The sequence below is a fragment of the Triturus cristatus genome, chromosome 4_1, assembly GCF_964204655.1.
Source record: "Triturus cristatus chromosome 4_1, aTriCri1.1, whole genome shotgun sequence".
Classification (NCBI taxonomy): Eukaryota; Metazoa; Chordata; class Amphibia; order Caudata; family Salamandridae; genus Triturus; species Triturus cristatus.
In genome coordinates, this window is record NC_140585.1 from 106665347 (window position 1) to 106689336 (window position 23990).

General features: G+C 44.5%; 42 non-coding genes across 42 annotated transcripts; all 42 read right to left on the reverse strand.

Annotated features, from left to right (window-relative positions):
- Positions 1-352: 352 nt before the first annotated feature.
- TRNAA-CGC (transfer RNA alanine (anticodon CGC)) lies at positions 353-424 on the reverse strand. The gene has a single exon. It is a non-coding gene; the product is annotated as a tRNA-Ala (tRNA).
- Positions 425-553: 129 nt separating this feature from the next.
- On the reverse strand, positions 554-639 carry TRNAY-GUA (transfer RNA tyrosine (anticodon GUA)). Its single transcript is given in 2 exon segments — positions 554-589; positions 603-639. It is a non-coding gene; the product is annotated as a tRNA-Tyr (tRNA).
- A 768-nt stretch (positions 640-1407) lies between these two features.
- TRNAA-UGC (transfer RNA alanine (anticodon UGC)) lies at positions 1408-1479 on the reverse strand. Its single transcript has one exon. It is a non-coding gene; the product is annotated as a tRNA-Ala (tRNA).
- Positions 1480-1908: 429 nt separating this feature from the next.
- On the reverse strand, positions 1909-1980 carry TRNAA-CGC (transfer RNA alanine (anticodon CGC)). Its single transcript has one exon. It is a non-coding gene; the product is annotated as a tRNA-Ala (tRNA).
- A 129-nt stretch (positions 1981-2109) lies between these two features.
- On the reverse strand, positions 2110-2195 carry TRNAY-GUA (transfer RNA tyrosine (anticodon GUA)). The gene is given in 2 exon segments: positions 2110-2145; positions 2159-2195. It is a non-coding gene; the product is annotated as a tRNA-Tyr (tRNA).
- A 768-nt stretch (positions 2196-2963) lies between these two features.
- TRNAA-UGC (transfer RNA alanine (anticodon UGC)) lies at positions 2964-3035 on the reverse strand. The gene has a single exon. It is a non-coding gene; the product is annotated as a tRNA-Ala (tRNA).
- A 429-nt stretch (positions 3036-3464) lies between these two features.
- Positions 3465-3536, reverse strand: TRNAA-CGC (transfer RNA alanine (anticodon CGC)). The gene has a single exon. It is a non-coding gene; the product is annotated as a tRNA-Ala (tRNA).
- Positions 3537-4519: 983 nt separating this feature from the next.
- TRNAA-UGC (transfer RNA alanine (anticodon UGC)) lies at positions 4520-4591 on the reverse strand. The gene has a single exon. It is a non-coding gene; the product is annotated as a tRNA-Ala (tRNA).
- Positions 4592-5020: 429 nt separating this feature from the next.
- Positions 5021-5092, reverse strand: TRNAA-CGC (transfer RNA alanine (anticodon CGC)). The gene has a single exon. It is a non-coding gene; the product is annotated as a tRNA-Ala (tRNA).
- Positions 5093-5221: 129 nt separating this feature from the next.
- On the reverse strand, positions 5222-5307 carry TRNAY-GUA (transfer RNA tyrosine (anticodon GUA)). Its single transcript is given in 2 exon segments — positions 5222-5257; positions 5271-5307. It is a non-coding gene; the product is annotated as a tRNA-Tyr (tRNA).
- A 768-nt stretch (positions 5308-6075) lies between these two features.
- On the reverse strand, positions 6076-6147 carry TRNAA-UGC (transfer RNA alanine (anticodon UGC)). The gene has a single exon. It is a non-coding gene; the product is annotated as a tRNA-Ala (tRNA).
- A 429-nt stretch (positions 6148-6576) lies between these two features.
- TRNAA-CGC (transfer RNA alanine (anticodon CGC)) lies at positions 6577-6648 on the reverse strand. The gene has a single exon. It is a non-coding gene; the product is annotated as a tRNA-Ala (tRNA).
- Positions 6649-6777: 129 nt separating this feature from the next.
- TRNAY-GUA (transfer RNA tyrosine (anticodon GUA)) lies at positions 6778-6863 on the reverse strand. Its single transcript is given in 2 exon segments — positions 6778-6813; positions 6827-6863. It is a non-coding gene; the product is annotated as a tRNA-Tyr (tRNA).
- A 768-nt stretch (positions 6864-7631) lies between these two features.
- Positions 7632-7703, reverse strand: TRNAA-UGC (transfer RNA alanine (anticodon UGC)). Its single transcript has one exon. It is a non-coding gene; the product is annotated as a tRNA-Ala (tRNA).
- Positions 7704-8132: 429 nt separating this feature from the next.
- On the reverse strand, positions 8133-8204 carry TRNAA-CGC (transfer RNA alanine (anticodon CGC)). The gene has a single exon. It is a non-coding gene; the product is annotated as a tRNA-Ala (tRNA).
- Positions 8205-9187: 983 nt separating this feature from the next.
- TRNAA-UGC (transfer RNA alanine (anticodon UGC)) lies at positions 9188-9259 on the reverse strand. Its single transcript has one exon. It is a non-coding gene; the product is annotated as a tRNA-Ala (tRNA).
- Positions 9260-9688: 429 nt separating this feature from the next.
- On the reverse strand, positions 9689-9760 carry TRNAA-UGC (transfer RNA alanine (anticodon UGC)). Its single transcript has one exon. It is a non-coding gene; the product is annotated as a tRNA-Ala (tRNA).
- A 129-nt stretch (positions 9761-9889) lies between these two features.
- TRNAY-GUA (transfer RNA tyrosine (anticodon GUA)) lies at positions 9890-9975 on the reverse strand. Its single transcript is given in 2 exon segments — positions 9890-9925; positions 9939-9975. It is a non-coding gene; the product is annotated as a tRNA-Tyr (tRNA).
- Positions 9976-10743: 768 nt separating this feature from the next.
- On the reverse strand, positions 10744-10815 carry TRNAA-UGC (transfer RNA alanine (anticodon UGC)). Its single transcript has one exon. It is a non-coding gene; the product is annotated as a tRNA-Ala (tRNA).
- Positions 10816-11244: 429 nt separating this feature from the next.
- Positions 11245-11316, reverse strand: TRNAA-CGC (transfer RNA alanine (anticodon CGC)). The gene has a single exon. It is a non-coding gene; the product is annotated as a tRNA-Ala (tRNA).
- A 983-nt stretch (positions 11317-12299) lies between these two features.
- Positions 12300-12371, reverse strand: TRNAA-UGC (transfer RNA alanine (anticodon UGC)). The gene has a single exon. It is a non-coding gene; the product is annotated as a tRNA-Ala (tRNA).
- A 429-nt stretch (positions 12372-12800) lies between these two features.
- Positions 12801-12872, reverse strand: TRNAA-UGC (transfer RNA alanine (anticodon UGC)). Its single transcript has one exon. It is a non-coding gene; the product is annotated as a tRNA-Ala (tRNA).
- Positions 12873-13001: 129 nt separating this feature from the next.
- TRNAY-GUA (transfer RNA tyrosine (anticodon GUA)) lies at positions 13002-13087 on the reverse strand. The gene is given in 2 exon segments: positions 13002-13037; positions 13051-13087. It is a non-coding gene; the product is annotated as a tRNA-Tyr (tRNA).
- A 768-nt stretch (positions 13088-13855) lies between these two features.
- Positions 13856-13927, reverse strand: TRNAA-UGC (transfer RNA alanine (anticodon UGC)). The gene has a single exon. It is a non-coding gene; the product is annotated as a tRNA-Ala (tRNA).
- Positions 13928-14356: 429 nt separating this feature from the next.
- Positions 14357-14428, reverse strand: TRNAA-CGC (transfer RNA alanine (anticodon CGC)). The gene has a single exon. It is a non-coding gene; the product is annotated as a tRNA-Ala (tRNA).
- A 983-nt stretch (positions 14429-15411) lies between these two features.
- TRNAA-UGC (transfer RNA alanine (anticodon UGC)) lies at positions 15412-15483 on the reverse strand. Its single transcript has one exon. It is a non-coding gene; the product is annotated as a tRNA-Ala (tRNA).
- Positions 15484-15912: 429 nt separating this feature from the next.
- On the reverse strand, positions 15913-15984 carry TRNAA-CGC (transfer RNA alanine (anticodon CGC)). Its single transcript has one exon. It is a non-coding gene; the product is annotated as a tRNA-Ala (tRNA).
- A 983-nt stretch (positions 15985-16967) lies between these two features.
- On the reverse strand, positions 16968-17039 carry TRNAA-UGC (transfer RNA alanine (anticodon UGC)). Its single transcript has one exon. It is a non-coding gene; the product is annotated as a tRNA-Ala (tRNA).
- A 429-nt stretch (positions 17040-17468) lies between these two features.
- TRNAA-CGC (transfer RNA alanine (anticodon CGC)) lies at positions 17469-17540 on the reverse strand. Its single transcript has one exon. It is a non-coding gene; the product is annotated as a tRNA-Ala (tRNA).
- Positions 17541-17669: 129 nt separating this feature from the next.
- On the reverse strand, positions 17670-17755 carry TRNAY-GUA (transfer RNA tyrosine (anticodon GUA)). The gene is given in 2 exon segments: positions 17670-17705; positions 17719-17755. It is a non-coding gene; the product is annotated as a tRNA-Tyr (tRNA).
- A 768-nt stretch (positions 17756-18523) lies between these two features.
- TRNAA-UGC (transfer RNA alanine (anticodon UGC)) lies at positions 18524-18595 on the reverse strand. Its single transcript has one exon. It is a non-coding gene; the product is annotated as a tRNA-Ala (tRNA).
- A 429-nt stretch (positions 18596-19024) lies between these two features.
- Positions 19025-19096, reverse strand: TRNAA-CGC (transfer RNA alanine (anticodon CGC)). The gene has a single exon. It is a non-coding gene; the product is annotated as a tRNA-Ala (tRNA).
- Positions 19097-19225: 129 nt separating this feature from the next.
- Positions 19226-19311, reverse strand: TRNAY-GUA (transfer RNA tyrosine (anticodon GUA)). Its single transcript is given in 2 exon segments — positions 19226-19261; positions 19275-19311. It is a non-coding gene; the product is annotated as a tRNA-Tyr (tRNA).
- Positions 19312-20079: 768 nt separating this feature from the next.
- TRNAA-UGC (transfer RNA alanine (anticodon UGC)) lies at positions 20080-20151 on the reverse strand. The gene has a single exon. It is a non-coding gene; the product is annotated as a tRNA-Ala (tRNA).
- Positions 20152-20580: 429 nt separating this feature from the next.
- Positions 20581-20652, reverse strand: TRNAA-CGC (transfer RNA alanine (anticodon CGC)). The gene has a single exon. It is a non-coding gene; the product is annotated as a tRNA-Ala (tRNA).
- Positions 20653-20781: 129 nt separating this feature from the next.
- TRNAY-GUA (transfer RNA tyrosine (anticodon GUA)) lies at positions 20782-20867 on the reverse strand. The gene is given in 2 exon segments: positions 20782-20817; positions 20831-20867. It is a non-coding gene; the product is annotated as a tRNA-Tyr (tRNA).
- A 768-nt stretch (positions 20868-21635) lies between these two features.
- On the reverse strand, positions 21636-21707 carry TRNAA-UGC (transfer RNA alanine (anticodon UGC)). Its single transcript has one exon. It is a non-coding gene; the product is annotated as a tRNA-Ala (tRNA).
- Positions 21708-22136: 429 nt separating this feature from the next.
- On the reverse strand, positions 22137-22208 carry TRNAA-UGC (transfer RNA alanine (anticodon UGC)). Its single transcript has one exon. It is a non-coding gene; the product is annotated as a tRNA-Ala (tRNA).
- A 129-nt stretch (positions 22209-22337) lies between these two features.
- On the reverse strand, positions 22338-22423 carry TRNAY-GUA (transfer RNA tyrosine (anticodon GUA)). The gene is given in 2 exon segments: positions 22338-22373; positions 22387-22423. It is a non-coding gene; the product is annotated as a tRNA-Tyr (tRNA).
- Positions 22424-23191: 768 nt separating this feature from the next.
- On the reverse strand, positions 23192-23263 carry TRNAA-UGC (transfer RNA alanine (anticodon UGC)). Its single transcript has one exon. It is a non-coding gene; the product is annotated as a tRNA-Ala (tRNA).
- Positions 23264-23692: 429 nt separating this feature from the next.
- Positions 23693-23764, reverse strand: TRNAA-CGC (transfer RNA alanine (anticodon CGC)). The gene has a single exon. It is a non-coding gene; the product is annotated as a tRNA-Ala (tRNA).
- Positions 23765-23893: 129 nt separating this feature from the next.
- Positions 23894-23979, reverse strand: TRNAY-GUA (transfer RNA tyrosine (anticodon GUA)). Its single transcript is given in 2 exon segments — positions 23894-23929; positions 23943-23979. It is a non-coding gene; the product is annotated as a tRNA-Tyr (tRNA).
- Positions 23980-23990: the final 11 nt, after the last annotated feature.

Below are 23990 nucleotides of genomic sequence, written 5' to 3' on the forward strand. Positions count from 1 at the left end.
TATACAATGTCAGTCAGGAAAATCCTTCAGCCTTGTACCTGGATGATCTTCATGGTCTTATGTACAGATGCCTATATACAGTCTTCTTAGCGCAGTAGGCAGCGCGTCAGTCTCATAATCTGAAGGTCCTGAGTTCGATCCTCAGAGAGGGCATTTATTTCCTTCTTTTGGAATGCAAAATTCTCCGATTTTCTTGAAATGCGCAAACTATGCCTAGTTCAAAGATTTTTCCAAAGCAAATGTCTGACTATTTAAGTGGGGCTCTCACCCCAACTGCATGACAAACTTCTTCTTTCTGCATGATGGCAGGCTAGCCTTCTGGAAAAAAGCCAAGATAAGGAACAGAGGCTCCTGGAGATGCCGGGGATTGAACCCGGGACCTCATACATGCGAAGCATGCGCTCTACCACTGAGCTACATCCCCACTTTTGCCCTCGAGCTGTTTGATGGATGCAAGGAATCCCTGAAACCCAGGGACTGCAAAGTCTCGATCATAATCAATGGAAGGTATTGTTTGAATAAAAGTGAAATATATGGAAATCGAAGCAAAAAATCCTTCGAGCCGGATTTGAACCAGCGACCTAAGGATGTCTGACTTTATGCTACAGTCCTCCGCTCTACCAACTGAGCTATCGAAGGAGTGGCTGAAGTATCTTTCAGCGCTGTAATTATCTCTCGCTCAAGAAAGGTTGTGGGGGTGGGGATCAGGAGCAGATCGATGAAAATCATGAACATTACCTGCAGCTCCCTCTCAAAGTCACCAGTTCTTAGAGCACACTGTAAGGTACGTCTTATCACCCCAAAGGAGGATTTCAGACCAAAGTTCATGTTCTGTCTTGGCTTGGGGATAAGCAGGGGTGCTCCAAATTTCAATTTTACAGAAAGGAAAGGAACTTTGATACAAAGACCTTGGGCAGCATTGGTGGCAAATGGATGGCTGCGCGGAACCATGAAAGAAATGACAGAAAGTTATGGGAGTCATTACTACGCACCCAGCATCAAGAACGTGCATTTTGGATGCATTTTCAAAAGGAAAGAGAACGGAAAAATCTGTAGATTGAAGGTGATTGAGATAAACAAAATATTCCGTTTTTCTAAAAGCTACTGTAAAGAGTCTCTGGTTTAGAAGAAGAACCCTTACCAATGATCAAGAGAGATGCGACAGATTTCTATCATCAAAGCATTATGGTTGTCAAGATGAATCATCACTTTGATGTCTTCAACAAGTAGGATTCTTTTGATCTATAATCATCAAAAATGAGATAACCCCATTTCATGGGATTTTTCAAGGCAAACGTCTGACAGATTAAGCGGGGTCCTCATCCCGGTTGGAGGACATATCTCTTCCTTCATCATGATGCCAGCCTAGCTTTCGGCCCAAAATCCAAGGTAAGCATGGCAAAAGTCTGGAGATGCCGGGGATTGAACCCGGGGCCTCATACATGCAAAGCATGCGCTCTACCACTGAGCTACATCCCCACTTCTGCAAGGTTTGACTGTATGATTGGAAACCCTGCATTGAACCGACGGCCACATCACCCCATTCGACTCTGCAGTATACAATGTCAGTCAGGAAAATCCTTCAGCCTTGTACCTGGATGATCTTCATGGTCTTATGTACAGATGCCTATATACAGTCTTCTTAGCGCAGTAGGCAGCGCGTCAGTCTCATAATCTGAAGGTCCTGAGTTCGATCCTCAGAGAGGGCATTTATTTCCTTCTTTTGGAATGCAAAATTCTCCGATTTTCTTGAAATGCGCAAACTATGCCTAGTTCAAAGATTTTTCCAAAGCAAATGTCTGACTATTTAAGTGGGGCTCTCACCCCAACTGCATGACAAACTTCTTCTTTCTGCATGATGGCAGGCTAGCCTTCTGGAAAAAAGCCAAGATAAGGAACAGAGGCTCCTGGAGATGCCGGGGATTGAACCCGGGACCTCATACATGCGAAGCATGCGCTCTACCACTGAGCTACATCCCCACTTTTGCCCTCGAGCTGTTTGATGGATGCAAGGAATCCCTGAAACCCAGGGACTGCAAAGTCTCGATCATAATCAATGGAAGGTATTGTTTGAATAAAAGTGAAATATATGGAAATCGAAGCAAAAAATCCTTCGAGCCGGATTTGAACCAGCGACCTAAGGATGTCTGACTTTATGCTACAGTCCTCCGCTCTACCAACTGAGCTATCGAAGGAGTGGCTGAAGTATCTTTCAGCGCTGTAATTATCTCTCGCTCAAGAAAGGTTGTGGGGGTGGGGATCAGGAGCAGATCGATGAAAATCATGAACATTACCTGCAGCTCCCTCTCAAAGTCACCAGTTCTTAGAGCACACTGTAAGGTACGTCTTATCACCCCAAAGGAGGATTTCAGACCAAAGTTCATGTTCTGTCTTGGCTTGGGGATAAGCAGGGGTGCTCCAAATTTCAATTTTACAGAAAGGAAAGGAACTTTGATACAAAGACCTTGGGCAGCATTGGTGGCAAATGGATGGCTGCGCGGAACCATGAAAGAAATGACAGAAAGTTATGGGAGTCATTACTACGCACCCAGCATCAAGAACGTGCATTTTGGATGCATTTTCAAAAGGAAAGAGAACGGAAAAATCTGTAGATTGAAGGTGATTGAGATAAACAAAATATTCCGTTTTTCTAAAAGCTACTGTAAAGAGTCTCTGGTTTAGAAGAAGAACCCTTACCAATGATCAAGAGAGATGCGACAGATTTCTATCATCAAAGCATTATGGTTGTCAAGATGAATCATCACTTTGATGTCTTCAACAAGTAGGATTCTTTTGATCTATAATCATCAAAAATGAGATAGCCCCATTTCATGGGATTTTTCAAGGCAAACGTCTGACAGATTAAGCGGGGTCCTCATCCCGGTTGGAGGACATATCTCTTCCTTCATCATGATGCCAGCCTAGCTTTCGGCCCAAAATCCAAGGTAAGCATGGCAAAAGTCTGGAGATGCCGGGGATTGAACCCGGGGCCTCATACATGCAAAGCATGCGCTCTACCACTGAGCTACATCCCCACTTCTGCAAGGTTTGACTGTATGATTGGAAACCCTGCATTGAACCGACGGCCACATCACCCCATTCGACTCTGCAGTATACAATGTCAGTCAGGAAAATCCTTCAGCCTTGTACCTGGATGATCTTCATGGTCTTATGTACAGATGCCTATATACAGCCTTCTTAGCGCAGTAGGCAGCGCGTCAGTCTCATAATCTGAAGGTCCTGAGTTCGATCCTCAGAGAGGGCATTTATTTCCTTCTTTTGGAATGCAAAATTCTCCGATTTTCTTGAAATGCGCAAACTATGCCTAGTTCAAAGATTTTTCCAAAGCAAATGTCTGACTATTTAAGTGGGGCTCTCACCCCAACTGCATGACAAACTTCTTCTTTCTGCATGATGGCAGGCTAGCCTTCTGGAAAAAAGCCAAGATAAGGAACAGAGGCTCCTGGAGATGCCGGGGATTGAACCCGGGACCTCATACATGCGAAGCATGCGCTCTACCACTGAGCTACATCCCCACTTTTGCACTCGAGCTGTTTGATGGATGCAAGGAATCCCTGAAACCCAGGGACTGCAAAGTCTCGATCATAATCAATGGAAGGTATTGTTTGAATAAAAGTGAAAGATATGGAAATCGAAGCAAAAAATCCTTCAAGCCGGATTTGAACCAGCGACCTAAGGATGTCTGACTTTATGCTACAGTCCTCCGCTCTACCAACTGAGCTATCGAAGGAGTGGCTGAAGTATCTTTCAGCGCTGTAATTATCTCTCGCTCAAGAAAGGTTATGGGGGTGGGGATCAGGAGCAGATCGATGAAAATCATGAACATTACCTGCAGCTCCCTCTCAAAGTCACCAGTTCTTAGAGCACACTGTAAGGTACGTCTTATCACCCCAAAGGAGGATTTCAGACCAAAGTTCATGTTCTGTCTTGGCTTGGGGATAAGCAGGGGTGCTCCAAATTTCAATTTTACAGAAAGGAAAGGAACTTTGATACAAAGACCTTGGGCAGCATTGGTGGCAAATGGATGGCTGCGCGGAACCATGAAAGAAATGACAGAAAGTTATGGGAGTCATTACTACGCACCCAGCATCAAGAACGTGCATTTTGGATGCATTTTCAAAAGGAAAGAGAACGGAAAAATCTGTAGATTGAAGGTGATTGAGATAAACAAAATATTCCGTTTTTCTAAAAGCTACTGTAAAGAGTCTCTGGTTTAGAAGAAGAACCCTTACCAATGATCAAGAGAGATGCGACAGATTTCTATCATCAAAGCATTATGGTTGTCAAGATGAATCATCACTTTGATGTCTTCAACAAGTAGGATTCTTTTGATCTATAATCATCAAAAATGAGATAGCCCCATTTCATGGGATTTTTCAAGGCAAACGTCTGACAGATTAAGCGGGGTCCTCATCCCGGTTGGAGGACATATCTCTTCCTTCATCATGATGCCAGCCTAGCTTTCGGCCCAAAATCCAAGGTAAGCATGGCAAATGTCTGGAGATGCCGGGGATTGAACCCGGGGCCTCATACATGCAAAGCATGCGCTCTACCACTGAGCTACATCCCCACTTCTGCAAGGTTTGACTGTATGATTGGAAACCCTGCATTGAACCGACGGCCACATCACCCCATTTGACTCTGCAGTATACAATGTCAGTCAGGAAAATCCTTCAGCCTTGTACCTGGATGATCTTCATGGTCTTATGTACAGATGCCTATATACAGCCTTCTTAGCGCAGTAGGCAGCGCGTCAGTCTCATAATCTGAAGGTCCTGAGTTCGATCCTCAGAGAGGGCATTTATTTCCTTCTTTTGGAATGCAAAATTCTCCGATTTTCTTGAAATGCGCAAACTATGCCTAGTTCAAAGATTTTTCCAAAGCAAATGTCTGACTATTTAAGTGGGGCTCTCACCCCAACTGCATGACAAACTTCTTCTTTCTGCATGATGGCAGGCTAGCCTTCTGGAAAAAAGCCAAGATAAGGAACAGAGGCTCCTGGAGATGCCGGGGATTGAACCCGGGACCTCATACATGCGAAGCATGCGCTCTACCACTGAGCTACATCCCCACTTTTGCACTCGAGCTGTTTGATGGATGCAAGGAATCCCTGAAACCCAGGGACTGCAAAGTCTCGATCATAATCAATGGAAGGTATTGTTTGAATAAAAGTGAAAGATATGGAAATCGAAGCAAAAAATCCTTCGAGCCGGATTTGAACCAGCGACCTAAGGATGTCTGACTTTATGCTACAGTCCTCCGCTCTACCAACTGAGCTATCGAAGGAGTGGCTGAAGTATCTTTCAGCGCTGTAATTATCTCTCGCTCAAGAAAGGTTGTGGGGGTGGGGATCAGGAGCAGATCGATGAAAATCATGAACATTACCTGCAGCTCCCTCTCAAAGTCACCAGTTCTTAGAGCACACTGTAAGGTACGTCTTATCACCCCAAAGGAGGATTTCAGACCAAAGTTCATGTTCTGTCTTGGCTTGGGGATAAGCAGGGGTGCTCCAAATTTCAATTTTACAGAAAGGAAAGGAACTTTGATACAAAGACCTTGGGCAGCATTGGTGGCAAATGGATGGCTGCGCGGAACCATGAAAGAAATGACAGAAAGTTATGGGAGTCATTACTACGCACCCAGCATCAAGAACGTGCATTTTGGATGCATTTTCAAAAGGAAAGAGAACGGAAAAATCTGTAGATTGAAGGTGATTGAGATAAACAAAATATTCCGTTTTTCTAAAAGCTACTGTAAAGAGTCTCTGGTTTAGAAGAAGAACCCTTACCAATGATCAAGAGAGATGCGACAGATTTCTATCATCAAAGCATTATGGTTGTCAAGATGAATCATCACTTTGATGTCTTCAACAAGTAGGATTCTTTTGATCTATAATCATCAAAAATGAGATAGCCCCATTTCATGGGATTTTTCAAGGCAAACGTCTGACAGATTAAGCGGGGTCCTCATCCCGGTTGGAGGACATATCTCTTCCTTCATCATGATGCCAGCCTAGCTTTCGGCCCAAAATCCAAGGTAAGCATGGCAAAAGTCTGGAGATGCCGGGGATTGAACCCGGGGCCTCATACATGCAAAGCATGCGCTCTACCACTGAGCTACATCCCCACTTCTGCAAGGTTTGACTGTATGATTGGAAACCCTGCATTGAACCGACGGCCACATCACCCCATTCGACTCTGCAGTATACAATGTCAGTCAGGAAAATCCTTCAGCCTTGTACCTGGATGATCTTCATGGTCTTATGTACAGATGCCTATATACAGTCTTCTTAGCGCAGTAGGCAGCGCGTCAGTCTCATAATCTGAAGGTCCTGAGTTCGATCCTCAGAGAGGGCATTTATTTCCTTCTTTTGGAATGCAAAATTCTCCGATTTTCTTGAAATGCGCAAACTATGCCTAGTTCAAAGATTTTTCCAAAGCAAATGTCTGACTATTTAAGTGGGGCTCTCACCCCAACTGCATGACAAACTTCTTCTTTCTGCATGATGGCAGGCTAGCCTTCTGGAAAAAAGCCAAGATAAGGAACAGAGGCTCCTGGAGATGCCGGGGATTGAACCCGGGACCTCATACATGCGAAGCATGCGCTCTACCACTGAGCTACATCCCCACTTTTGCCCTCGAGCTGTTTGATGGATGCAAGGAATCCCTGAAACCCAGGGACTGCAAAGTCTCGATCATAATCAATGGAAGGTATTGTTTGAATAAAAGTGAAATATATGGAAATCGAAGCAAAAAATCCTTCGAGCCGGATTTGAACCAGCGACCTAAGGATGTCTGACTTTATGCTACAGTCCTCCGCTCTACCAACTGAGCTATCGAAGGAGTGGCTGAAGTATCTTTCAGCGCTGTAATTATCTCTCGCTCAAGAAAGGTTGTGGGGGTGGGGATCAGGAGCAGATCGATGAAAATCATGAACATTACCTGCAGCTCCCTCTCAAAGTCACCAGTTCTTAGAGCACACTGTAAGGTACGTCTTATCACCCCAAAGGAGGATTTCAGACCAAAGTTCATGTTCTGTCTTGGCTTGGGGATAAGCAGGGGTGCTCCAAATTTCAATTTTACAGAAAGGAAAGGAACTTTGATACAAAGACCTTGGGCAGCATTGGTGGCAAATGGATGGCTGCGCGGAACCATGAAAGAAATGACAGAAAGTTATGGGAGTCATTACTACGCACCCAGCATCAAGAACGTGCATTTTGGATGCATTTTCAAAAGGAAAGAGAACGGAAAAATCTGTAGATTGAAGGTGATTGAGATAAACAAAATATTCCGTTTTTCTAAAAGCTACTGTAAAGAGTCTCTGGTTTAGAAGAAGAACCCTTACCAATGATCAAGAGAGATGCGACAGATTTCTATCATCAAAGCATTATGGTTGTCAAGATGAATCATCACTTTGATGTCTTCAACAAGTAGGATTCTTTTGATCTATAATCATCAAAAATGAGATAGCCCCATTTCATGGGATTTTTCAAGGCAAACGTCTGACAGATTAAGCGGGGTCCTCATCCCGGTTGGAGGACATATCTCTTCCTTCATCATGATGCCAGCCTAGCTTTCGGCCCAAAATCCAAGGTAAGCATGGCAAAAGTCTGGAGATGCCGGGGATTGAACCCGGGGCCTCATACATGCAAAGCATGCGCTCTACCACTGAGCTACATCCCCACTTCTGCAAGGTTTGACTGTATGATTGGAAACCCTGCATTGAACCGACGGCCACATCACCCCATTCGACTCTGCAGTATACAATGTCAGTCAGGAAAATCCTTCAGCCTTGTACCTGGATGATCTTCATGGTCTTATGTACAGATGCCTATATACAGCCTTCTTAGCGCAGTAGGCAGCGCGTCAGTCTCATAATCTGAAGGTCCTGAGTTCGATCCTCAGAGAGGGCATTTATTTCCTTCTTTTGGAATGCAAAATTCTCCGATTTTCTTGAAATGCGCAAACTATGCCTAGTTCAAAGATTTTTCCAAAGCAAATGTCTGACTATTTAAGTGGGGCTCTCACCCCAACTGCATGACAAACTTCTTCTTTCTGCATGATGGCAGGCTAGCCTTCTGGAAAAAAGCCAAGATAAGGAACAGAGGCTCCTGGAGATGCCGGGGATTGAACCCGGGACCTCATACATGCGAAGCATGCGCTCTACCACTGAGCTACATCCCCACTTTTGCACTCGAGTTGTTTGATGGATGCAAGGAATCCCTGAAACCCAGGGACTGCAAAGTCTCGATCATAATCAATGGAAGGTATTGTTTGAATAAAAGTGAAAGATATGGAAATCGAAGCAAAAAATCCTTCAAGCCGGATTTGAACCAGCGACCTAAGGATGTCTGACTTTATGCTACAGTCCTCCGCTCTACCAACTGAGCTATCGAAGGAGTGGCTGAAGTATCTTTCAGCGCTGTAATTATCTCTCGCTCAAGAAAGGTTATGGGGGTGGGGATCAGGAGCAGATCGATGAAAATCATGAACATTACCTGCAGCTCCCTCTCAAAGTCACCAGTTCTTAGAGCACACTGTAAGGTACGTCTTATCACCCCAAAGGAGGATTTCAGACCAAAGTTCATGTTCTGTCTTGGCTTGGGGATAAGCAGGGGTGCTCCAAATTTCAATTTTACAGAAAGGAAAGGAACTTTGATACAAAGACCTTGGGCAGCATTGGTGGCAAATGGATGGCTGCGCGGAACCATGAAAGAAATGACAGAAAGTTATGGGAGTCATTACTACGCACCCAGCATCAAGAACGTGCATTTTGGATGCATTTTCAAAAGGAAAGAGAACGGAAAAATCTGTAGATTGAAGGTGATTGAGATAAACAAAATATTCTGTTTTTCTAAAAGCTACTGTAAAGAGTCTCTGGTTTAGAAGAAGAACCCTTACCAATGATCAAGAGAGATGCGACAGATTTCTATCATCAAAGCATTATGGTTGTCAAGATGAATCATCACTTTGATGTCTTCAACAAGTAGGATTCTTTTGATCTATAATCATCAAAAATGAGATAGCCCCATTTCATGGGATTTTTCAAGGCAAACGTCTGACAGATTAAGCGGGGTCCTCATCCCGGTTGGAGGACATATCTCTTCCTTCATCATGATGCCAGCCTAGCTTTCGGCCCAAAATCCAAGGTAAGCATGGCAAAAGTCTGGAGATGCCGGGGATTGAACCCGGGGCCTCATACATGCAAAGCATGCGCTCTACCACTGAGCTACATCCCCACTTCTGCAAGGTTTGACTGTATGATTGGAAACCCTGCATTGAACCGACGGCCACATCACCCCATTCGACTCTGCAGTATACAATGTCAGTCAGGAAAATCCTTCAGCCTTGTACCTGGATGATCTTCATGGTCTTATGTACAGATGCCTATATACAGCCTTCTTAGCGCAGTAGGCAGCGCGTCAGTCTCATAATCTGAAGGTCCTGAGTTCGATCCTCAGAGAGGGCATTTATTTCCTTCTTTTGGAATGCAAAATTCTCCGATTTTCTTGAAATGCGCCAACTATGCCTAGTTCAAAGATTTTTCCAAAGCAAATGTCTGACTATTTAAGTGGGGCTCTCACCCCAACTGCATGACAAACTTCTTCTTTCTGCATGATGGCAGGCTAGCCTTCTGGAAAAAAGCCAAGATAAGGAACAGAGGCTCCTGGAGATGCCGGGGATTGAACCCGGGACCTCATACATGCAAAGCATGCGCTCTACCACTGAGCTACATCCCCACTTTTGCACTCGAGCTGTTTGATGGATGCAAGGAATCCCTGAAACCCAGGGACTGCAAAGTCTCGATCATAATCAATGGAAGGTATTGTTTGAATAAAAGTGAAAGATATGGAAATCGAAGCAAAAAATCCTTCGAGCCGGATTTGAACCAGCGACCTAAGGATGTCTGACTTTATGCTACAGTCCTCCGCTCTACCAACTGAGCTATCGAAGGAGTGGCTGAAGTATCTTTCAGCGCTGTAATTATCTCTCGCTCAAGAAAGGTTGTGGGGGTGGGGATCAGGAGCAGATCGATGAAAATCATGAACATTACCTGCAGCTCCCTCTCAAAGTCACCAGTTCTTAGAGCACACTGTAAGGTACGTCTTATCACCCCAAAGGAGGATTTCAGACCAAAGTTCATGTTCTGTCTTGGCTTGGGGATAAGCAGGGGTGCTCCAAATTTCAATTTTACAGAAAGGAAAGGAACTTTGATACAAAGACCTTGGGCAGCATTGGTGGCAAATGGATGGCTGCGCGGAACCATGAAAGAAATGACAGAAAGTTATGGGAGTCATTACTACGCACCCAGCATCAAGAACGTGCATTTTGGATGCATTTTCAAAAGGAAAGAGAACGGAAAAATCTGTAGATTGAAGGTGATTGAGATAAACAAAATATTCTGTTTTTCTAAAAGCTACTGTAAAGAGTCTCTGGTTTAGAAGAAGAACCCTTACCAATGATCAAGAGAGATGCGACAGATTTCTATCATCAAAGCATTATGGTTGTCAAGATGAATCATCACTTTGATGTCTTCAACAAGTAGGATTCTTTTGATCTATAATCATCAAAAATGAGATAGCCCCATTTCATGGGATTTTTCAAGGCAAACGTCTGACAGATTAAGCGGGGTCCTCATCCCGGTTGGAGGACATATCTCTTCCTTCATCATGATGCCAGCCTAGCTTTCGGCCCAAAATCCAAGGTAAGCATGGCAAAAGTCTGGAGATGCCGGGGATTGAACCCGGGGCCTCATACATGCAAAGCATGCGCTCTACCACTGAGCTACATCCCCACTTCTGCAAGGTTTGACTGTATGATTGGAAACCCTGCATTGAACCGACGGCCACATCACCCCATTCGACTCTGCAGTATACAATGTCAGTCAGGAAAATCCTTCAGCCTTGTACCTGGATGATCTTCATGGTCTTATGTACAGATGCCTATATACAGCCTTCTTAGCGCAGTAGGCAGCGCGTCAGTCTCATAATCTGAAGGTCCTGAGTTCGATCCTCAGAGAGGGCATTTATTTCCTTCTTTTGGAATGCAAAATTCTCCGATTTTCTTGAAATGCGCAAACTATGCCTAGTTCAAAGATTTTTCCAAAGCAAATGTCTGACTATTTAAGTGGGGCTCTCACCCCAACTGCATGACAAACTTCTTCTTTCTGCATGATGGCAGGCTAGCCTTCTGGAAAAAAGCCAAGATAAGGAACAGAGGCTCCTGGAGATGCCGGGGATTGAACCCGGGACCTCATACATGCGAAGCATGCGCTCTACCACTGAGCTACATCCCCACTTTTGCACTCGAGTTGTTTGATGGATGCAAGGAATCCCTGAAACCCAGGGACTGCAAAGTCTCGATCATAATCAATGGAAGGTATTGTTTGAATAAAAGTGAAAGATATGGAAATCGAAGCAAAAAATCCTTCAAGCCGGATTTGAACCAGCGACCTAAGGATGTCTGACTTTATGCTACAGTCCTCCGCTCTACCAACTGAGCTATCGAAGGAGTGGCTGAAGTATCTTTCAGCGCTGTAATTATCTCTCGCTCAAGAAAGGTTATGGGGGTGGGGATCAGGAGCAGATCGATGAAAATCATGAACATTACCTGCAGCTCCCTCTCAAAGTCACCAGTTCTTAGAGCACACTGTAAGGTACGTCTTATCACCCCAAAGGAGGATTTCAGACCAAAGTTCATGTTCTGTCTTGGCTTGGGGATAAGCAGGGGTGCTCCAAATTTCAATTTTACAGAAAGGAAAGGAACTTTGATACAAAGACCTTGGGCAGCATTGGTGGCAAATGGATGGCTGCGCGGAACCATGAAAGAAATGACAGAAAGTTATGGGAGTCATTACTACGCACCCAGCATCAAGAACGTGCATTTTGGATGCATTTTCAAAAGGAAAGAGAACGGAAAAATCTGTAGATTGAAGGTGATTGAGATAAACAAAATATTCTGTTTTTCTAAAAGCTACTGTAAAGAGTCTCTGGTTTAGAAGAAGAACCCTTACCAATGATCAAGAGAGATGCGACAGATTTCTATCATCAAAGCATTATGGTTGTCAAGATGAATCATCACTTTGATGTCTTCAACAAGTAGGATTCTTTTGATCTATAATCATCAAAAATGAGATAGCCCCATTTCATGGGATTTTTCAAGGCAAACGTCTGACAGATTAAGCGGGGTCCTCATCCCGGTTGGAGGACATATCTCTTCCTTCATCATGATGCCAGCCTAGCTTTCGGCCCAAAATCCAAGGTAAGCATGGCAAAAGTCTGGAGATGCCGGGGATTGAACCCGGGGCCTCATACATGCAAAGCATGCGCTCTACCACTGAGCTACATCCCCACTTCTGCAAGGTTTGACTGTATGATTGGAAACCCTGCATTGAACCGACGGCCACATCACCCCATTCGACTCTGCAGTATACAATGTCAGTCAGGAAAATCCTTCAGCCTTGTACCTGGATGATCTTCATGGTCTTATGTACAGATGCCTATATACAGCCTTCTTAGCGCAGTAGGCAGCGCGTCAGTCTCATAATCTGAAGGTCCTGAGTTCGATCCTCAGAGAGGGCATTTATTTCCTTCTTTTGGAATGCAAAATTCTCCGATTTTCTTGAAATGCGCCAACTATGCCTAGTTCAAAGATTTTTCCAAAGCAAATGTCTGACTATTTAAGTGGGGCTCTCACCCCAACTGCATGACAAACTTCTTCTTTCTGCATGATGGCAGGCTAGCCTTCTGGAAAAAAGCCAAGATAAGGAACAGAGGCTCCTGGAGATGCCGGGGATTGAACCCGGGACCTCATACATGCAAAGCATGCGCTCTACCACTGAGCTACATCCCCACTTTTGCACTCGAGCTGTTTGATGGATGCAAGGAATCCCTGAAACCCAGGGACTGCAAAGTCTCGATCATAATCAATGGAAGGTATTGTTTGAATAAAAGTGAAAGATATGGAAATCGAAGCAAAAAATCCTTCGAGCCGGATTTGAACCAGCGACCTAAGGATGTCTGACTTTATGCTACAGTCCTCCGCTCTACCAACTGAGCTATCGAAGGAGTGGCTGAAGTATCTTTCAGCGCTGTAATTATCTCTCGCTCAAGAAAGGTTGTGGGGGTGGGGATCAGGAGCAGATCGATGAAAATCATGAACATTACCTGCAGCTCCCTCTCAAAGTCACCAGTTCTTAGAGCACACTGTAAGGTACGTCTTATCACCCCAAAGGAGGATTTCAGACCAAAGTTCATGTTCTGTCTTGGCTTGGGGATAAGCAGGGGTGCTCCAAATTTCAATTTTACAGAAAGGAAAGGAACTTTGATACAAAGACCTTGGGCAGCATTGGTGGCAAATGGATGGCTGCGCGGAACCATGAAAGAAATGACAGAAAGTTATGGGAGTCATTACTACGCACCCAGCATCAAGAACGTGCATTTTGGATGCATTTTCAAAAGGAAAGAGAACGGAAAAATCTGTAGATTGAAGGTGATTGAGATAAACAAAATATTCTGTTTTTCTAAAAGCTACTGTAAAGAGTCTCTGGTTTAGAAGAAGAACCCTTACCAATGATCAAGAGAGATGCGACAGATTTCTATCATCAAAGCATTATGGTTGTCAAGATGAATCATCACTTTGATGTCTTCAACAAGTAGGATTCTTTTGATCTATAATCATCAAAAATGAGATAGCCCCATTTCATGGGATTTTTCAAGGCAAACGTCTGACAGATTAAGCGGGGTCCTCATCCCGGTTGGAGGACATATCTCTTCCTTCATCATGATGCCAGCCTAGCTTTCGGCCCAAAATCCAAGGTAAGCATGGCAAAAGTCTGGAGATGCCGGGGATTGAACCCGGGGCCTCATACATGCAAAGCATGCGCTCTACCACTGAGCTACATCCCCACTTCTGCAAGGTTTGACTGTATGATTGGAAACCCTGCATTGAACCGACGGCCACATCACCCCATTCGACTCTGCAGTATACAATGTCAGTCAGGAAAATCCTTCAGCCTTGTACCTGGATGATCTTCATGGTCTTATGTACAGATGCCTATATACAGCCTTCTTAGCGCAGTAGGCAGCGCGTCAGTCTCATAATCTGAAGGTCCTGAGTTCGATCCTCAGAGAGGGCATTTATTTCCTTCTTTTGGAATGCAAAATTCTCCGATTTTCTTGAAATGCGCCAACTATGCCTAGTTCAAAGATTTTTCCAAAGCAAATGTCTGACTATTTAAGTGGGGCTCTCACCCCAACTGCATGACAAACTTCTTCTTTCTGCATGATGGCAGGCTAGCCTTCTGGAAAAAAGCCAAGATAAGGAACAGAGGCTCCTGGAGATGCCGGGGATTGAACCCGGGACCTCATACATGCGAAGCATGCGCTCTACCACTGAGCTACATCCCCACTTTTGCACTCGAGCTGTTTGATGGATGCAAGGAATCCCTGAAACCCAGGGACTGCAAAGTCTCGATCATAATCAATGGAAGGTATTGTTTGAATAAAAGTGAAAGATATGGAAATCGAAGCAAAAAATCCTTCGAGCCGGATTTGAACCAGCGACCTAAGGATGTCTGACTTTATGCTACAGTCCTCAGCTCTACCAACTGAGCTATCGAAGGAGTGGCTGAAGTATCTTTCAGCGCTGTAATTATCTCTCGCTCAAGAAAGGTTGTGGGGGTGGGGATCAGGAGCAGATCGATGAAAATCATGAACATTACCTGCAGCTCCCTCTCAAAGTCACCAGTTCTTAGAGCACACTGTAAGGTACGTCTTATCACCCCAAAGGAGGATTTCAGACCAAAGTTCATGTTCTGTCTTGGCTTGGGGATAAGCAGGGGTGCTCCAAATTTCAATTTTACAGAAAGGAAAGGAACTTTGATACAAAGACCTTGGGCAGCATTGGTGGCAAATGGATGGCTGCGCGGAACCATGAAAGAAATGACAGAAAGTTATGGGAGTCATTACTACGCACCCAGCATCAAGAACGTGCATTTTGGATGCATTTTCAAAAGGAAAGAGAACGGAAAAATCTGTAGATTGAAGGTGATTGAGATAAACAAAATATTCTGTTTTTCTAAAAGCTACTGTAAAGAGTCTCTGGTTTAGAAGAAGAACCCTTACCAATGATCAAGAGAGATGCGACAGATTTCTATCATCAAAGCATTATGGTTGTCAAGATGAATCATCACTTTGATGTCTTCAACAAGTAGGATTCTTTTGATCTATAATCATCAAAAATGAGATAGCCCCATTTCATGGGATTTTTCAAGGCAAACGTCTGACAGATTAAGCGGGGTCCTCATCCCGGTTGGAGGACATATCTCTTCCTTCATCATGATGCCAGCCTAGCTTTCGGCCCAAAATCCAAGGTAAGCATGGCAAAAGTCTGGAGATGCCGGGGATTGAACCCGGGGCCTCATACATGCAAAGCATGCGCTCTACCACTGAGCTACATCCCCACTTCTGCAAGGTTTGACTGTATGATTGGAAACCCTGCATTGAACCGACGGCCACATCACCCCATTCGACTCTGCAGTATACAATGTCAGTCAGGAAAATCCTTCAGCCTTGTACCTGGATGATCTTCATGGTCTTATGTACAGATGCCTATATACAGCCTTCTTAGCGCAGTAGGCAGCGCGTCAGTCTCATAATCTGAAGGTCCTGAGTTCGATCCTCAGAGAGGGCATTTATTTCCTTCTTTTGGAATGCAAAATTCTCCGATTTTCTTGAAATGCGCCAACTATGCCTAGTTCAAAGATTTTTCCAAAGCAAATGTCTGACTATTTAAGTGGGGCTCTCACCCCAACTGCATGACAAACTTCTTCTTTCTGCATGATGGCAGGCTAGCCTTCTGGAAAAAAGCCAAGATAAGGAACAGAGGCTCCTGGAGATGCCGGGGATTGAACCCGGGACCTCATACATGCGAAGCATGCGCTCTACCACTGAGCTACATCCCCACTTTTGCACTCGAGCTGTTTGATGGATGCAAGGAATCCCTGAAACCCAGGGACTGCAAAGTCTCGATCATAATCAATGGAAGGTATTGTTTGAATAAAAGTGAAAGATATGGAAATCGAAGCAAAAAATCCTTCGAGCCGGATTTGAACCAGCGACCTAAGGATGTCTGACTTTATGCTACAGTCCTCAGCTCTACCAACTGAGCTATCGAAGGAGTGGCTGAAGTATCTTTCAGCGCTGTAATTATCTCTCGCTCAAGAAAGGTTGTGGGGGTGGGGATCAGGAGCAGATCGATGAAAATCATGAACATTACCTGCAGCTCCCTCTCAAAGTCACCAGTTCTTAGAGCACACTGTAAGGTACGTCTTATCACCCCAAAGGAGGATTTCAGACCAAAGTTCATGTTCTGTCTTGGCTTGGGGATAAGCAGGGGTGCTCCAAATTTCAATTTTACAGAAAGGAAAGGAACTTTGATACAAAGACCTTGGGCAGCATTGGTGGCAAATGGATGGCTGCGCGGAACCATGAAAGAAATGACAGAAAGTTATGGGAGTCATTACTACGCACCCAGCATCAAGAACGTGCATTTTGGATGCATTTTCAAAAGGAAAGAGAACGGAAAAATCTGTAGATTGAAGGTGATTGAGATAAACAAAATATTCCGTTTTTCTAAAAGCTACTGTAAAGAGTCTCTGGTTTAGAAGAAGAACCCTTACCAATGATCAAGAGAGATGCGACAGATTTCTATCATCAAAGCATTATGGTTGTCAAGATGAATCATCACTTTGATGTCTTCAACAAGTAGGATTCTTTTGATCTATAATCATCAAAAATGAGATAGCCCCATTTCAAGGGATTTTTCAAGGCAAACGTCTGACAGATTAAGCGGGGTCCTCATCCCGGTTGGAGGACATATCTCTTCCTTCATCATGATGCCAGCCTAGCTTTCGGCCCAAAATCCAAGGTAAGCATGGCAAAAGTCTGGAGATGCCGGGGATTGAACCCGGGGCCTCATACATGCAAAGCATGCGCTCTACCACTGAGCTACATCCCCACTTCTGCAAGGTTTGACTGTATGATTGGAAACCCTGCATTGAACCGACGGCCACATCACCCCATTCGACTCTGCAGTATACAATGTCAGTCAGGAAAATCCTTCAGCCTTGTACCTGGATGATCTTCATGGTCTTATGTACAGATGCCTATATACAGCCTTCTTAGCGCAGTAGGCAGCCCGTCAGTCTCATAATCTGAAGGTCCTGAGTTCGATCCTCAGAGAGGGCATTTATTTCCTTCTTTTGGAATGCAAAATTCTCCGATTTTCTTGAAATGCGCAAACTATGCCTAGTTCAAAGATTTTTCCAAAGCAAATGTCTGACTATTTAAGTGGGGCTCTCACCCCAACTGCATGACAAACTTCTTCTTTCTGCATGATGGCAGGCTAGCCTTCTGGAAAAAAGCCAAGATAAGGAACAGAGGCTCCTGGAGATGCCGGGGATTGAACCCGGGACCTCATACATGCGAAGCATGCGCTCTACCACTGAGCTACATCCCCACTTTTGCCCTCGAGCTGTTTGATGGATGCAAGGAATCCCTGAAACCCAGGGACTGCAAAGTCTCGATCATAATCAATGGAAGGTATTGTTTGAATAAAAGTGAAATATATGGAAATCGAAGCAAAAAATCCTTCGAGCCGGATTTGAACCAGCGACCTAAGGATGTCTGACTTTATGCTACAGTCCTCCGCTCTACCAACTGAGCTATCGAAGGAGTGGCTGAAGTATCTTTCAGCGCTGTAATTATCTCTCGCTCAAGAAAGGTTGTGGGGGTGGGGATCAGGAGCAGATCGATGAAAATCATGAACATTACCTGCAGCTCCCTCTCAAAGTCACCAGTTCTTAGAGCACACTGTAAGGTACATCTTATCACCCCAAAGGAGGATTTCAGACCAAAGTTCATGTTCTGTCTTGGCTTGGGGATAAGCAGGGGTGCTCCAAATTTCAATTTTACAGAAAGGAAAGGAACTTTGATACAAAGACCTTGGGCAGCATTGGTGGCAAATGGATGGCTGCGCGGAACCATGAAAGAAATGACAGAAAGTTATGGGAGTCATTACTACGCACCCAGCATCAAGAAAGTGCATTTTGGATGCATTTTCAAAAGGAAAGAGAACGGAAAAATCTGTAGATTGAAGGTGATTGAGATAAACAAAATATTCCGTTTTTCTAAAAGCTACTGTAAAGAGTCTCTGGTTTAGAAGAAGAACCCTTACCAATGATCAAGAGAGATGCGACAGATTTCTATCATCAAAGCATTATGGTTGTCAAGATGAATCATCACTTTGATGTCTTCAACAAGTAGGATTCTTTTGATCTATAATCATCAAAAATGAGATAGCCCCATTTCATGGGATTTTTCAAGGCAAACGTCTGACAGATTAAGCGGGGTCCTCATCCCGGTTGGAGGACATATCTCTTCCTTCATCATGATGCCAGCCTAGCTTTCGGCCCAAAATCCAAGGTAAGCATGGCAAAAGTCTGGAGATGCCGGGGATTGAACCCGGGGCCTCATACATGCAAAGCATGCGCTCTACCACTGAGCTACATCCCCACTTCTGCAAGGTTTGACTGTATGATTGGAAACCCTGCATTGAACCGACGGCCACATCACCCCATTCGACTCTGCAGTATACAATGTCAGTCAGGAAAATCCTTCAGCCTTGTACCTGGATGATCTTCATGGTCTTATGTACAGATGCCTATATACAGCCTTCTTAGCGCAGTAGGCAGCGCGTCAGTCTCATAATCTGAAGGTCCTGAGTTCGATCCTCAGAGAGGGCATTTATTTCCTTCTTTTGGAATGCAAAATTCTCCGATTTTCTTGAAATGCGCCAACTATGCCTAGTTCAAAGATTTTTCCAAAGCAAATGTCTGACTATTTAAGTGGGGCTCTCACCCCAACTGCATGACAAACTTCTTCTTTCTGCATGATGGCAGGCTAGCCTTCTGGAAAAAAGCCAAGATAAGGAACAGAGGCTCCTGGAGATGCCGGGGATTGAACCCGGGACCTCATACATGCGAAGCATGCGCTCTACCACTGAGCTACATCCCCACTTTTGCACTCGAGCTGTTTGATGGATGCAAGGAATCCCTGAAACCCAGGGACTGCAAAGTCTCGATCATAATCAATGGAAGGTATTGTTTGAATAAAAGTGAAAGATATGGAAATCGAAGCAAAAAATCCTTCGAGCCGGATTTGAACCAGCGACCTAAGGATGTCTGACTTTATGCTACAGTCCTCCGCTCTACCAACTGAGCTATCGAAGGAGTGGCTGAAGTATCTTTCAGCGCTGTAATTATCTCTCGCTCAAGAAAGGTTGTGGGGGTGGGGATCAGGAGCAGATCGATGAAAATCATGAACATTACCTGCAGCTCCCTCTCAAAGTCACCAGTTCTTAGAGCACACTGTAAGGTACGTCTTATCACCCCAAAGGAGGATTTCAGACCAAAGTTCATGTTCTGTCTTGGCTTGGGGATAAGCAGGGGTGCTCCAAATTTCAATTTTACAGAAAGGAAAGGAACTTTGATACAAAGACCTTGGGCAGCATTGGTGGCAAATGGATGGCTGCGCGGAACCATGAAAGAAATGACAGAAAGTTATGGGAGTCATTACTACGCACCCAGCATCAAGAACGTGCATTTTGGATGCATTTTCAAAAGGAAAGAGAACGGAAAAATCTGTAGATTGAAGGTGATTGAGATAAACAAAATATTCCGTTTTTCTAAAAGCTACTGTAAAGAGTCTCTGGTTTAGAAGAAGAACCCTTACCAATGATCAAGAGAGATGCGACAGATTTCTATCATCAAAGCATTATGGTTGTCAAGATGAATCATCACTTTGATGTCTTCAACAAGTAGGATTCTTTTGATCTATAATCATCAAAAATGAGATAGCCCCATTTCAAGGGATTTTTCAAGGCAAACGTCTGACAGATTAAGCGGGGTCCTCATCCCGGTTGGAGGACATATCTCTTCCTTCATCATGATGCCAGCCTAGCTTTCGGCCCAAAATCCAAGGTAAGCATGGCAAAAGTCTGGAGATGCCGGGGATTGAACCCGGGGCCTCATACATGCAAAGCATGCGCTCTACCACTGAGCTACATCCCCACTTCTGCAAGGTTTGACTGTATGATTGGAAACCCTGCATTGAACCGACGGCCACATCACCCCATTCGACTCTGCAGTATACAATGTCAGTCAGGAAAATCCTTCAGCCTTGTACCTGGATGATCTTCATGGTCTTATGTACAGATGCCTATATACAGCCTTCTTAGCGCAGTAGGCAGCCCGTCAGTCTCATAATCTGAAGGTCCTGAGTTCGATCCTCAGAGAGGGCATTTATTTCCTTCTTTTGGAATGCAAAATTCTCCGATTTTCTTGAAATGCGCCAACTATGCCTAGTTCAAAGATTTTTCCAAAGCAAATGTCTGACTATTTAAGTGGGGCTCTCACCCCAACTGCATGACAAACTTCTTCTTTCTGCATGATGGCAGGCTAGCCTTCTGGAAAAAAGCCAAGATAAGGAACAGAGGCTCCTGGAGATGCCGGGGATTGAACCCGGGACCTCATACATGCGAAGCATGCGCTCTACCACTGAGCTACATCCCCACTTTTGCACTCGAGCTGTTTGATGGATGCAAGGAATCCCTGAAACCCAGGGACTGCAAAGTCTCGATCATAATCAATGGAAGGTATTGTTTGAATAAAAGTGAAAGATATGGAAATCGAAGCAAAAAATCCTTCGAGCCGGATTTGAACCAGCGACCTAAGGATGTCTGACTTTATGCTACAGTCCTCCGCTCTACCAACTGAGCTATCGAAGGAGTGGCTGAAGTATCTTTCAGCGCTGTAATTATCTCTCGCTCAAGAAAGGTTGTGGGGGTGGGGATCAGGAGCAGATCGATGAAAATCATGAACATTACCTGCAGCTCCCTCTCAAAGTCACCAGTTCTTAGAGCACACTGTAAGGTACGTCTTATCACCCCAAAGGAGGATTTCAGACCAAAGTTCATGTTCTGTCTTGGCTTGGGGATAAGCAGGGGTGCTCCAAATTTCAATTTTACAGAAAGGAAAGGAACTTTGATACAAAGACCTTGGGCAGCATTGGTGGCAAATGGATGGCTGCGCGGAACCATGAAAGAAATGACAGAAAGTTATGGGAGTCATTACTACGCACCCAGCATCAAGAACGTGCATTTTGGATGCATTTTCAAAAGGAAAGAGAACGGAAAAATCTGTAGATTGAAGGTGATTGAGATAAACAAAATATTCCGTTTTTCTAAAAGCTACTGTAAAGAGTCTCTGGTTTAGAAGAAGAACCCTTACCAATGATCAAGAGAGATGCGACAGATTTCTATCATCAAAGCATTATGGTTGTCAAGATGAATCATCACTTTGATGTCTTCAACAAGTAGGATTCTTTTGATCTATAATCATCAAAAATGAGATAGCCCCATTTCATGGGATTTTTCAAGGCAAACGTCTGACAGATTAAGCGGGGTCCTCATCCCGGTTGGAGGACATATCTCTTCCTTCATCATGATGCCAGCCTAGCTTTCGGCCCAAAATCCAAGGTAAGCATGGCAAAAGTCTGGAGATGCCGGGGATTGAACCCGGGGCCTCATACATGCAAAGCATGCGCTCTACCACTGAGCTACATCCCCACTTCTGCAAGGTTTGACTGTATGATTGGAAACCCTGCATTGAACCGACGGCCACATCACCCCATTCGACTCTGCAGTATACAATGTCAGTCAGGAAAATCCTTCAGCCTTGTACCTGGATGATCTTCATGGTCTTATGTACAGATGCCTATATACAGCCTTCTTAGCGCAGTAGGCAGCGCGTCAGTCTCATAATCTGAAGGTCCTGAGTTCGATCCTCAGAGAGGGCATTTATTTCCTTCTTTTGGAATGCAAAATTCTCCGATTTTCTTGAAATGCGCCAACTATGCCTAGTTCAAAGATTTTTCCAAAGCAAATGTCTGACTATTTAAGTGGGGCTCTCACCCCAACTGCATGACAAACTTCTTCTTTCTGCATGATGGCAGGCTAGCCTTCTGGAAAAAAGCCAAGATAAGGAACAGAGGCTCCTGGAGATGCCGGGGATTGAACCCGGGACCTCATACATGCAAAGCATGCGCTCTACCACTGAGCTACATCCCCACTTTTGCACTCGAGCTGTTTGATGGATGCAAGGAATCCCTGAAACCCAGGGACTGCAAAGTCTCGATCATAATCAATGGAAGGTATTGTTTGAATAAAAGTGAAAGATATGGAAATCGAAGCAAAAAATCCTTCGAGCCGGATTTGAACCAGCGACCTAAGGATGTCTGACTTTATGCTACAGTCCTCCGCTCTACCAACTGAGCTATCGAAGGAGTGGCTGAAGTATCTTTCAGCGCTGTAATTATCTCTCGCTCAAGAAAGGTTGTGGGGGTGGGGATCAGGAGCAGATCGATGAAAATCATGAACATTACCTGCAGCTCCCTCTCAAAGTCACCAGTTCTTAGAGCACACTGTAAGGTACGTCTTATCACCCCAAAGGAGGATTTCAGACCAAAGTTCATGTTCTGTCTTGGCTTGGGGATAAGCAGGGGTGCTCCAAATTTCAATTTTACAGAAAGGAAAGGAACTTTGATACAAAGACCTTGGGCAGCATTGGTGGCAAATGGATGGCTGCGCGGAACCATGAAAGAAATGACAGAAAGTTATGGGAGTCATTACTACGCACCCAGCATCAAGAACGTGCATTTTGGATGCATTTTCAAAAGGAAAGAGAACGGAAAAATCTGTAGATTGAAGGTGATTGAGATAAACAAAATATTCCGTTTTTCTAAAAGCTACTGTAAAGAGTCTCTGGTTTAGAAGAAGAACCCTTACCAATGATCAAGAGAGATGCGACAGATTTCTATCATCAAAGCATTATGGTTGTCAAGATGAATCATCACTTTGATGTCTTCAACAAGTAGGATTCTTTTGATCTATAATCATCAAAAATGAGATAGCCCCATTTCATGGGATTTTTCAAGGCAAACGTCTGACAGATTAAGCGGGGTCCTCATCCCGGTTGGAGGACATATCTCTTCCTTCATCATGATGCCAGCCTAGCTTTCGGCCCAAAATCCAAGGTAAGCATGGCAAAAGTCTGGAGATGCCGGGGATTGAACCCGGGGCCTCATACATGCAAAGCATGCGCTCTACCACTGAGCTACATCCCCACTTCTGCAAGGTTTGACTGTATGATTGGAAACCCTGCATTGAACCGACGGCCACATCACCCCATTCGACTCTGCAGTATACAATGTCAGTCAGGAAAATCCTTCAGCCTTGTACCTGGATGATCTTCATGGTCTTATGTACAGATGCCTATATACAGTCTTCTTAGCGCAGTAGGCAGCGCGTCAGTCTCATAATCTGAAGGTCCTGAGTTCGATCCTCAGAGAGGGCATTTATTTCCTTCTTTTGGAATGCAAAATTCTCCGATTTTCTTGAAATGCGCAAACTATGCCTAGTTCAAAGATTTTTCCAAAGCAAATGTCTGACTATTTAAGTGGGGCTCTCACCCCAACTGCATGACAAACTTCTTCTTTCTGCATGATGGCAGGCTAGCCTTCTGGAAAAAAGCCAAGATAAGGAACAGAGGCTCCTGGAGATGCCGGGGATTGAACCCGGGACCTCATACATGCGAAGCATGCGCTCTACCACTGAGCTACATCCCCACTTTTGCCCTCGAGCTGTTTGATGGATGCAAGGAATCCCTGAAACCCAGGGACTGCAAAGTCTCGATCATAATCAATGGAAGGTATTGTTTGAATAAAAGTGAAATATATGGAAATCGAAGCAAAAAATCCTTCGAGCCGGATTTGAACCAGCGACCTAAGGATGTCTGACTTTATGCTACAGTCCTCCGCTCTACCAACTGAGCTATCGAAGGAGTGGCTGAAG